The following is a 12,819-nucleotide window of genomic DNA, read 5'->3' as shown; positions in this document are numbered from 1 at the left end:
TTCCCATACGCTTCTATTCTTTGCTCCATCCTTCCTAAATTTCCGTTGGAAGCGTCGTCGCAGTTCATGGTACGGAACACACTGTAGACGCCATGTGATGGCAATAGTTCTAGAACCGTCAACATACTGCTCGGGGATCAACCTGTAACAAAGAGACATTCGTAAGTTACCGGAGATTCGAAATAGTTACTTTAGACACCCTGTATTGGACAGAATAATGTGAAGAAAAAAAGTTAACAAGCGTGATGACTACAACTGACAAAGCAATATATACTTTTACGCTAGTGGAACGAAACACAGCAGTACAGTAGTTACGACAAACACCATTAATAATCGCCCTCCGACTAAACCCAACGCTCTTCTAGTGACAGTCTTGCTGGCTATTCTTCCATATTTTGAAATTACATGCAGTTATTCTATTTTTTATTTTCTGTGACCAAATCCATGAAAAATACGTGCCGCTGAAGTTTCTCGGTGCCCTACGTCCGGACCTACCTGTCCTCTGCTTCAGTGCGGCTCTGGACAAAGTAATAGAGAATGGTTTCTGCTCGAATATAGTCTTGTAAATGACCTCCCTGGCCCGCAGGAAAAAATATTCCAATTGAAAACGCTAAAAGTTGTACTACAGAAGTTAAAACACTTGATTTTTACTCTCGAACAACAGCGCCTCCCACAGCCCTCAGTTCTCCCACAACATCTAAAGACGATTAATGTCGAAATTTAACTATTTAGTTTTGCTGCAAATTTAATGATATTCTGTAGCAGGTTTCGAGGCACAGACTCGTGTGAATGCGCTGGTGTAAATTCCCAGCAACGCTCGCAAGTTGACTCTCTTGGAGTTTTCTTGTTTTAGGAATAGAAATGACATTGTCCCCGCCGGGACTTCCAGCACCAGGCTGTCAATTGGCCGGCAAGGACGTTGTTACACGGCGAACGGAAGCACGTCAAGGTTGCAGCAAAACTAACAAAGGACGCGTAAAAGAAATGTCACGCTCAGTGAAGATGAGTCTGATGGCAGGAAACAACCCCCCTCGAGAGAAAAGGGAAGCTGAGCAAGACAGCGATTTGCGTGTTGCTCTCGGGTTGCGTTGTTTGGCGTGCGGGTTGCGGTTTTAGGCCCCGTGCTCTCATACACAAGAGCAAACACTGGCTGGCTCTGAGCACTATGGGACTCAACTTCTGAGGTCATTAGTCCCCTAGAACTTAGAACTAAAACCTAACTAAACTAAGGACATCACACACATCCATGCCCGAGGCAGGATTCGAACCTGCGACTGTAGCGGTCTCGCGGTTCCAGACTGCACCAAACACTCGCAGAGAAAAAGAGAGGGAAACAAAGAAAATTGTGGGCAGGGGTAAAGTCAAAGGTGGCGTGAATAGTACCAGGAATACTTTCTCTTTTTAAATTCGAGTTGAATTGGCGATTTAAATGAAATTATTTCTGTAACTCAGTGCTTGAAAATGATTGTCTCTCATCTCTCTGACCTGTTAACGTGAGACTTGCTCATAATTTCGTTTGGAAACTTTTCGCTAACAGCTACGCTCTTGACGGGATTGGGGGAGGGATAGAAGTGAAGTGATTTATCGTCCTTAGGATTCCTAAATGTGGTCGGATCTTCGTGCTATTTGAGGTCGTCTTCCACGACAAATCGTTCTGTGTAAAGTAAGTTCGTGTCCCTCTTGGAGACTTAGCCCTTTTTTATGCGTATAGGGACCACAAAGAAAAAGAGTGTTCATCTGGATAAGGCAATAACTGAGGTTCACCGGGTCGTGTATCGGAATACGAATTAATTAGCTGAGTTTTGTGAACGCATTCATTCTGTTGTCAGTTATCTCAAGTTCGTCTGACCCAGCTGGAACACAGACCACGTTACAAATTTCCTCGCTGCCATCCCCATAGCTGCCACGTTAAACAACAGACGAGACAAAGTTTGGGCAGACTTCTAGTCTCTTCAAAACGTCATTGCTTAGATCTAAGCGTTTAAAGAGCAATAGAACGTCGGTATCTATTTTGTTATCGTTTATGTGAGAGTATAGAAAGCATAATACTTTATAAAAAAATAAACTAAGCGTGCAATATTACAAAATACAAAATGTAGAGAATGGAAAAGAAAATTGAGGACCTGGATGATGATGATGATGATGATGATGATGATGATGAGTTTGTATTTAAGAGTCTAATGAATACAGAATATACATTGAGAGTAAATCGAAGAAAAACGAAAGTAATGAGAAGTATCAAAAATAAAAGCGAGAAACTTAACATCAAAATTGGTGATCACGAAGTAGATGAAGTTAAGGAATTCTTTTACCCATAATGGTCGGAGCAAGGAGGCGTAAAAACGGACTAGCACTGGCAGAAGAGGCATTCCTGGCCAAGAGAAGTTTACTGGTATCAAACATAGACGTTAATTTGGGGAAGAAATTTCTTAGAATGACTCCAGATCATAGTGCGACTTGACCTTTTGTACACAAACAAAGCATGAACTTTCTGTGCATTATACTCGAGCGGTGGGAGACTATGTAGAACACCTGAAGCATTAAAAACATTTTAACGTGTCTCTATTTTTTATTAATGCACTCACGAAACTGTTACGCTGACGGGGTATCTTCTGCCAACCATAATATAGTGTGTGATTGAAAGGACGTTGTGTGTGTGTGTGTGTGTGTGTGTGTGTGTGTGTGTGTGTGTAGTGGGGTCCCTTTCCTTTGCACGAATGTGTTGCGCAAAAGAATTGTTGCCGGTAAGCCTCTGTATGGCCTCGTATTTTTCATAGTTTCCCGCCTTAGGTTATACTCGTTTCATTAGTATGATGTTGCTAGAATCTCCTAGTAACGTATGCTCTCACGATTTTAACAACAAACCTCTCGAAGATGCATAACGCCCGCTTAAGCGCCTATCACTGTAGGTGATTGAGCTCCGCCCTAACTCTCGCGATGACTAAAGCGACATAGCGACGAAACGTGCAGTTGTTCTTAGTCTTCTGTATCTCCTCTGTCAATCCCAATTGACAACGCTGATAAGAAGGGCGAAGAGGCCTCGAGAATCGGTCGAAGGAGGGTTTTGTTACCAACCTCTCGTCGTGGACGAACTTGAGGCACGAGATCGTGCTGGACGTTATACGTTTAACTGAGCACCCGCTTAACAATGTTTAAAGCCGCTAAATAACAAGAATCCATTTAGTGTAAAATTTAACTTATGCATTTCGGGCATGGTCCGTCATCAGTATGTCAGAAATAACTTGATACGAAGTTTCGTGTTCCTTGGCAACTTTACTGGCATCTATGTAATGTAGCTACCTGAATCGGTGCTAGTGGTGCGCTCAAAGTAGATAAATTTCCTCGCAGCTCCCAGTTAAACACAGCCTGCCTCTTGCCTTTTCCAATCACTCTGTGATATTTCAACCTTAAATCGTTCCAGACGCATACCCCTACGTATATCACTGCTGCGACTGTTTCCAACGACATCGCTAATGGTGGAACCACGCCAATGGTTTACAGACACTCTTACTAAGCATACTATAGCTACGGTTCATTAGCAAAGTTTCCTCTTTTTATCCTGCTGAAATCGATACTTATCTTTATAATACATCATAAAAAAATAATCTGCCTAAATGCGAATTGGCTTAAGATAGGCTCTTCGCATGTGATATGACTAGAGCTTTTCTGGTTATCACTTAGGAAAACGTCGAGAAAAAATATTACGACAGGCGAGCCGGAATTATAACAGTGAGCATCCCGAAATCATGCCTATTCTCTCATTTCTTTCCCCAAGTATTTTGTGAATCGCTAAGAAATAAGACTACCTGTAAAAGAGGCATTTAAAAGACTACGCTTTATGTAAAAGCGTGGAAGAAAAAGAAAAAAACGAACCATACCGTTTCGGGTAGATGGTAAATGGTACGCTTGCTGTAATGAATCAGTAAACAAAAAGCGCGGAAGACTCTTAAAGTAAATTTGAAAAGCACTGGTTCCAACGCCTGCGGACTTCTTTGAGAGGATGAGTGTAATAAACTTGGTGAAGGTGCAAGAGTTTTGGTAGCTCTGTACATTCCCTGAAATAGCGCTAAAGCTTTTTCGATGCATCTTAATTAAAAGTAAACTCTTCGCACTTAGCACCTTGCACTATTATTTGACAGTATCTTCTGAATGCTTCTTTAGTGGTCGCTTACACAGGATCCCATACAGCGAAAGTTGGAAATGTAGCATGGTTTGTCATAGGTTTTAGTAATTATTGTTGTTATTGTTATTGTTATATTAATAACAGAGGGACAGACAAAACCTAAGTGTTACGTAAATTAACCTGTTTGCCTTCCTAATACTATCTGAGGGAGAAAGTTTTGTCACCTTGTCGCACAATTATCATGTATCAGCGTTTGTCGTGTTAGAAGCTTTTTACAGACATATAGGTATCAACGTCATGATTTTAGTTACTTGCACGTGAAATTACTTACAGTTAAAGGAATATTCAGCGAATAAGAAAAATACAGATCTCTCCGACCCCTCCCCTTTTCTGCATTACCATAACTATCCGCGTGAGGTGGTTCGCAGGTGTGGGCGATATGCAAACCAACCCTGGGAGTTGATAACAGATTTATTTTAGATCTCAGAAAAACCATTGAAATCCACAGTATAACTGAGTCTCGCTTTTGCAGCAAAATGCCTGAATGGAAATTTGCAGCAAATTCATAGTTCCAAAATTATTGTACTGTGGCGTCTGGTAAATGTCATTTTTAATATTTAATACCAGTTACTTAATACAACCCACAGTTTGGTCTCGTTAGTTGGTGTATCATAAGAGGTAGTTCTGTGACACTCCCGACAGATTTGACAAAGTTACGTCCGATTATTATTTTCTTCCTGCAACCTCCTTTGCTGTTTATGTAAAGAATGTGGCTCGCGCCGGTAGCATGGGTATACTTTCAAAACTTTTCTTAAGTGTCGTTAACTTTCTGGCCACAAAACGGAACTAAACGCTAAAATCTTTCTGCAGTGACTCACGGAGTGGGGGTGTGTGGCACCGTTGCTTGTGATCCGTCCGCTAGATAAGGACATGGAGTTTGGAGGTATTGGAGAGGGGTAAGCTATGCGCTGGCACCGTGACTCATGTCCTTCCCTCGCTGTTTTCGTCAACAACCGCACTACCACGGCACTACACTGTATGCACATCACCGCGGTGGAGCCTGGACGGCGTGGGGCGGGGGGGATGATGATAGATGATAGAGAGGCCAGTCACATCCCCACAGCCCAGACTGCTGATAGGGGCATGAACTTCGCGCAGAAGGTCCTTTTGACACAATTATTAAACTTTAAGAAATTTCAATGAAAGAAAGGAACACAAATATGTTTGTTTGCATCGCCATCTTGCGCAGCAGCTGTTAAAATCAGTTATTACTAGTTTCTACGTCTTAAGCTTACTGCATTTGATTAAAGAGAATGTTACGTTAGGCGCGTTCCGCTTTTATTTACAAAGCATCTTCTGTGGCCATTGTGCAAATGTGGATACATGTGTTTGAACATTATTGTTGTTTTAGAGTAAAAACAGTATTTCTTTATGAAGTTGGTGTTTCTGCCTCTTGTTCACATATTCTACAAACCACTACTTATTCCCTCATTGGTAGCGGAGGTTGATGTAGAAAGAATTTCGTTACACATGTACACATGGCTGGTTTTGCCTTTTTTTTGCTCTTTCCCTTGCCCTGCATTAGCGTTATTTACACTTCACTTTTGGAAATAGAACTGCAGTTATGTATGTTCTCACTCGGCACAGTATTAAATAACGAATTCACAAGTTGGCAACGTTCACAACCTACACTAAAAACAATTGAACAAACGTAAACACTGCAATACTATGCTGAGTGCGAATACACATAACTGCAGTTCTATTCTATAAAAGAGACGTGAAGTGTAAATTTCGCCAATGTATCGTAAGAGAGAGTGCAAAATGTCAAAAAAAGTGCCAAGTGTATATGTCTAACGAAGTTTCTTTAGATAGCTGAAGTCCACTTACAAAGAGGAAAGAAGCAATCGTTTGCTGAATATTTTAATCAAAGGCAGAAACACCATGAAAAAATTTCACGCCAACTTTATTAAGAGATAACTGTTTTTAATCTAAAACAACCAAAATATACAAATTTGCAGAATGACTACAGAAGATACTTCGTAAATAAAAGGGAACTGCTTCTGGTGTAAAATTGTCTTTCCTTAACAGCTCTGAAGATTCCTTGTACATGCGGAAAACCGCATTCATTTGATGTTTTAGATGCCGTTCTAATTTGTTTTCCGTGTCTGTATGAAAAAAAAATCATCCTGCATCTTGTAGTGTCGAACGCACATCCGACCCTTAATCGTTCATCAGCCTCATATTCTGGCATATTGTAATGCATTGTATTACTGAATAAAGTTACTTACACCTTTGCTTATCGGTGTTTGACTTGAGCTTTCTAATCCTATCCCTCGTCCTAGAAACCTGTCTCAGCAGATCGAAGCGTCCAGGTGCAAAGCAGTTCTAAGTACCTTACCCGATTGTGTAGATTTTGGAAATCACGACAGGCATACATTTTCAGGAAAGCTTTATGCGTTAGGTCGTTTACTTGTCGACAGTTTTAAGTATAATATTTGTTCTGGTAATAAAAATTGGCAAACAAATAAATATGACTGGAAATTCAAGACAAGTTCATGCAAATACACATGTCCTTATATCAAATGTAATATGTACGAAATAATATGCCTAGTGTCGAAAAATACAAACTGAAAAAAACATGAGCGGGACTCCAGTCAGCGATCCACCGATTATCGAGCTTGAACGCTACCCACATGACCGCCGCCATCTTATACTCAGGTTCCCACCGCTACGTCATTGACACGTAAAATTTCTCTTGCAATTTTCTCGAAATAGCCTAAGTAGTGCGCTTTACTACTTGCTAATTATGTTGTCCTAATGGACTACTAAAAGCGTAAAAAATTTCAGGTAAATCCGTGATCGGAACGTCGTCGCGTACACTTGTAACTCACATTGCTTCTGATAACTTACAGTGAACTGACAAATCATGAATGCCATTATTTTACCCATAATGGTAATGCATAAAGGCCAAAATAACTTGATATTTGTACAAGAAATCCTTGCTGCCGTCCGACGATCGGCAAACTGAAGCTGTGTTTGAAACGTGTGGCTGGTTGCAGTTTTTTTATTTCAGTGATAAATACATAAATGATTTGTTTATGTGGCTACATACTGAGATGCAACGAGAAGATAATTACTGATTTAATTGATAAACTAGGCGCTTGCCTGTTTGTCGCTGGAAAATAGAGACTCGTCACCGTCCTCCCTACCGATAAGAATGCCCCGGGAAGACAACAGTGTCGTCTGCCGGAACGGCTGGTCCGTTCCGTGTTTACTCGTAGACGCTGATACAAATCTAATCTCCCCGTTTGACAGTTGACAGTGTTGCTCGGTGGGCCCAAACGTTTGCATAACGTAGCGCCAGTTAATTATACAAATTCAAAAAAGGGTGTTGCGCTCTCTCTTCACGTGCGATGGTGCTACAGAGTTTCTGAAACTACTATTGCTTAAAGAGGTAACCGACCTGGGCACCTAGCGTATTTAGGTGGCTAATCACTGAAGGCAAATGCTGGGATTGCTCCTTTGGTAAGTACGCGCGTCTTCCCACCAGTCTTAAATTATGCTTAATCGCTAATGACATCGTCGTCGACGGAGTTTAAAACCGTAAGGAGATATTGCGCTTGCCCCAGACACTAAATGAGGGACATGTATGTAGCCATTTAGATATATTAATAATCATTATAAAAGAGTGAATGTTGGATCTTCAGTTCACTATCATACACGATAATACCGACGTAGAGTTGGCATAATCACTAAGCTTTCTCTTTACCTCCCTCGGTCCTCACATTTTTTTTTAAATTTTATTAATTATAAAATGACTGCTCAAAGGTATGATACGTGAAATTAAGGATTTAGTTTTGTCATCACAACATTCTCTGTTGAAAGTCCTACTACTTATTCTTTTACTTTATTTATCTTGCGCACAGAACGTTTCGGGTAATAATTATCATTTTCATCCTTGTTTTTATTACATTATGACATCTTAAAGCCGAGATATATTCCTACAGACAAACTTAGTGCTTTGCGAGGACATAGCTACGTTACGTACAGACATTTATAGTATAGTAAAATGTGTTCAATTTTCGGCAGATAAGGAATTGTAACAGTCAATAAAACTTTTCTGGGTTGAGGCCGCATTGTCATCAACAAAATTCCGACGTTTCGGCGACTGTTGGAAGGCGCCTTGTAAGTATAAGGAACCAAACTAATGCTCATTCAGCAGTTAGCAATACACCCTGAGGAAGGCGCCTTGCAACAGTCGCCGAAACGTCGGAATTTTATAGACGACAATGCGGCCTCAAATCCAGAAGAATTTTATTGACAGTGACAACGGTCTCGGAAGCCTACGTTTACAATTGCAACTGTTTGAATTTGGTTCATACTGGAAGAAAGTTATTTCTTATTGTCACTGAGTTATTATAGCACCTCTTCCTTCATAATATCGTATCGGATTTCTTTGTTTAAAATCTACCATAATTCCACGCACAACTTACTCCAAGTAAAACATCATTATTTGACGCCCAAATACATACTAGACAAAACGAAAAAAACCACGCACCGCGAAGGAATTATCCAAACGGGAGGGAAATCGGTAGATGTGATGTACGTGTACAGAAAACCAAATGACTACAATTTTTAATAAATGGATAATTTATTAAAGAGAAAGTGTTTCCCAAACTGAGCAAGTCAATAAAGCGTTGGTCCATCTCTGGCCGTTATGCAAGCAGTCATTCGGCTTGGTATTGATTAAGAGAGTTGTTGGATGTCGTCCTGAGGGATATCTTGCCAACATCTGTCTAACTGGCGCGTTAGATCCCCAAAATCACGATCTGGATGGAGCACCCTGCCCACAATGCTCCAAACATTCGCAGTTGCCAAGAGATCCGGCGACCTTCATGGCCAAGGTAGGGTTTGACAAGCACGAAGCAAGCAGTAGAAACCCTTAGCGTGTGTGGGCGGGCAATGCCTTGCTGAAATGTAAGCCCAGGATGGCTTGCCAAGAAGGTCAACAAAACGGGGCGTAGAATTTCGTGGACATCCCGCTGGGCTGTAAGACTGCCGCAGAGGGGTCCTGCTATGAAAAGAAGTGGCACCCCAGACCATCACCCATTGTTGTTGGGCTGTATGGCGGGCGAGAGTCAGGTAGGTATCCACCGCTGTCCAGGTCGTCTGCGGACGCGTGTTCGTTGATCAACAGGACTCATTACTGAAGACAACCCTACTCTAATCCCACAGAACTGAGAAACCAGGTGACAACGGCAGTAAGGGTAACCTGGTGTCTGGAGAATAAGCGTATGGAGGAACAAATTTGTGATCAGCGAGGGGTAAATAAAATAATGGTGCGTCCGTTTACGAGATATGCAGCAGAAACTGGAGCGGTAACGAAAGATACGGTAAAAGTTAACGGCAGCGAAAATAATGGTGCGAAGACAGATGCAAGGGCCGGCCGAAGTGGCCGTGCGGTTCTAGGCGCTACAGTCTGGAACCGAGCGACCGCTACGGTCGCAGGTTCGAATCCTGCCTCGGGCATGGATGTGTGTAATGTCCTTAGGTTAGTTAGGTTTAATTAGTTCTAAGTTCTAGGCGACTGATGACCTCAGAAGTTAAGTCGCATAGTGCTCAGAGCCATTTGAATCAATTTTGAACAGATGCAAGGCGTAACACGAGAACAAATGTATCGATAAGGGAACAGTGTGGAATACAGTATATAAATAAATGGGTGAAGACAAGGAAAAGAAAGTGGAAGGGTCATGCGGAGAGGATGGAGCCCGAAAGACATCATCTACATCTACATGCTTACTCCGCAATTCACAATTGTCTGGCAGAGGGTTCATCGAACTATCTTCAAGGTAATTCTGTTTTTCTACCGTGCACTCTCGAACAGCACACGGGAAAAACGAACACTTATTTCCGTGCGAGTTCTGATTTCTCTTATGGAGGTGGGTGCCAACAAAAATATTTTAGAGTTCGTAAGAGAAAGTTGGTGTCCGAAGTTTAATGAGGAGATACTGCCGCAACGAAAAACGCCATTCTTTAATGACGTGATAGAAGAAGAAACAGAAGTCGATACGGAAGACATAGGGGATCCAGTGTTAGAAGCAGAATTTAGAATAGCTTTGGAAGACTTAAAATCAAATAAGGCACACGTGATACATACCGTTCCATTCACTGGGGGCAGTGGCAACAAAATGTTTCTTCTCGTTGGTGTGTAGAAAGTATGAAACTGACGATACACCATCAGACTTTTGGAAAATCATCAATTCCGAAGATGGCAAGACCCGACAAGTGCGAGACGCTCACAAGAATAGCATACAGAATAACTGAAAATAAAATTGAGGATCTGTTAGATTATCAGTTTGGCTTTAGGAAAGGTTAAGACAAGAGAGGGGCAATGCTGACGTTGCGGTTGATAACAGAAAAAATATTGAAGAAAAATCAAGACATGTTCATAGGATTTGCCGACCTGGAAAAAACGTTCGACGAAGTCAAATGGTAAAAGATGTTGGAAATCCTGAGAAAGTAGGAGTAAGCTACAGGAAAAGTCGGGTGATGTACAATATGTACAAGAACCAAGAGGGAATAATAAGAGTGCAAGACTAAGAACGAGTGCTCATATAAGGAACATACGACAGGGATGTAGTCTTTCGCCCCCTGCTATTCAGTCTACACGGTCGAAGAAGCAATGAGAGAAATAAATGAAAGGTTCGAGAATGGGATTAAAATTCAAGACGAAAGGATATCAATGTTAAGATTCACTGATGACATTGCTATCCTTAGTGAGAGCGAAGAAGAATTACAGGGACTGTTGATTGGAGTGAACAGTTTAATAAGTACAGAATGTGGATTGAGAGCAAATCGAAAAAAAGAGAAAAGTAATAAGAAGCAGCAGAAATGAGGACAGTGAGAAACTTTACATGAAAATTGGTGACCAGCAATCAGACGAAATTAATCAGTTCTGTTACCTCGGCAGCAAAATTACTCATGGCGGTCGAAGCAATGAGGACACAAAAGACAGACTACTAGTGGCAAAAAAGGCATTCCTGGCCAAGAGAAGTCTTACTAGTAGCAAACATAAGTGTTAATTTGAGGAAGAAATGTATGTTAGGAACACAGCTTGTATGGCTGTGAGACAAGGGCTGTGGTAAAACTGGAGGAGAAGAAAATAGAAACATTTGAGACGTGGTGGCACGGAAGAATGTTGAAAATTAAGTGGCTGATAAGGTAAGGAATGAGAAGGTTCTCCAGAGAATCGGGCGAGGAAAGCTATATATGGTAAACACTGACAAGGTTCAAAATGGTTCAAATGGCTCTGAGCACTATAGGACTTAACATCTCAGGTCATCAGTCCCCTAGAACTTAGAACTACTTAAACCTAACTAACCTAAGGACATCACACACATCCATGCCCGAAGCAGGATTCGAACCTGCGACCGTAGCGGTCGCGTGGTTCCAAACTGAAGCGCCTAGAACCGCTCGGCCACCAGAGGCCGGCCACTGACAAGGAGGGGGACAGGATGGTAGGACATCTCTTAGGACATCACCGAGTAACTTCCACGGTACTAAAAGGACACGTACAGGGTAAAAACTACAGAGGAAGACAGAGATTTGGATAAATTTCGCGAGATATTTGGCCCGGTCACTATCAATGGACCACCCTGTATATCGAAGAAGCAATGACGGAAATAAAGGAATGTTTCACGTCTGGAATTAAAATTCAAAGTGAAAGGATGTTAGTGATAAGATTGGTTGAAGACATTGCTATCCTGAGTGAAAATGAAGAAGAATAACAGGCTCTCCTGAGTGGAATGAACAGTCTAATGAGTGCAAAATATGGATTGCGAGTAAATCGCAAAAACACGAAATTTATGAGAAGTAGCAGAAATAAGAAGTGAGATACTAAAGTCAGGATTGGTGATCATGGAGTATAGGATGTTAAAGAATTCTGTTATCTAGGCAGCAGAATAAACCATGGTGGATGGAACCAGGAGGACATTAAAAGCTGTATAGTACTGGTAAAAAGAATACTCTTGGACAAAAGTTTACTAGTCTCAAACACAGATCTTAATCTGAAGATGAAATTTCTGAGGATATATATTTGAATCACAGCATTGTATGGTAGAGTTGTGGCGATTAGTGAATGAGTCGTTCATTTGAACGACTCTAAATAAAGAATCGTAAGAATCGAATCGTGATACGGACGAATCGTCGTTCAAAAGAATCGTAAGAACGACTGCGTGTTTCCGAGTCGTGACGAGTCCAAGTTCCAAAGATTCATCGATTCTTAGTACGCTATGCTTCGAAGGCAACTTCCGAATCATGCCGAATGATTACAGCCGCCAGATGGCAGTCAAGTGGAGGATGGGTGTGAACAAAGGAAGCAATTTTGCACCACCTTTCACAAATCGACTCCTCTTTCCTGGCATACTGAAATAAAAGAATAGATACAATCAAATCAAACGTGACCTTTCATCAGTTAAGGCATCACACGTATAAATCGAGAATCACACTTGCAACGTCATATGCATGTTTACTCATAAATAAACTATTTCTGGCATATCTTTTCATGACGCAGTTCGATTCTAACCCCATTGACAATTTCAGACATGTCCTGCCATCTGTAAGTAAGATGTAGAACTTTTTGCATTCCGTAAGAATCGTGCTATCGCAGACTAGAATCGTGAGCGAATCGTAGGAAT

At 41.4% G+C, this 12,819-nt stretch overlaps 1 protein-coding gene across 1 annotated transcript in view; it reads left to right on the top strand.

Moving 5' to 3' along the window:
• Nucleotides 1–12,819, top strand: part of LOC124787995 (putative inorganic phosphate cotransporter) — a 168,113-nt gene that overhangs the window by 126,773 nt on the left and 28,521 nt on the right. The gene's annotated exons all lie outside the window — the stretch shown is intronic.

This window comes from Schistocerca piceifrons, chromosome 3 (genome assembly GCF_021461385.2).
Source record: "Schistocerca piceifrons isolate TAMUIC-IGC-003096 chromosome 3, iqSchPice1.1, whole genome shotgun sequence".
Lineage (NCBI taxonomy): Eukaryota > Metazoa > Arthropoda > Insecta > Orthoptera > Acrididae > Schistocerca > Schistocerca piceifrons.
Note: the sequence above shows the minus strand (reverse complement) of the source record. Positions and strands in the feature narration are given on the sequence as shown.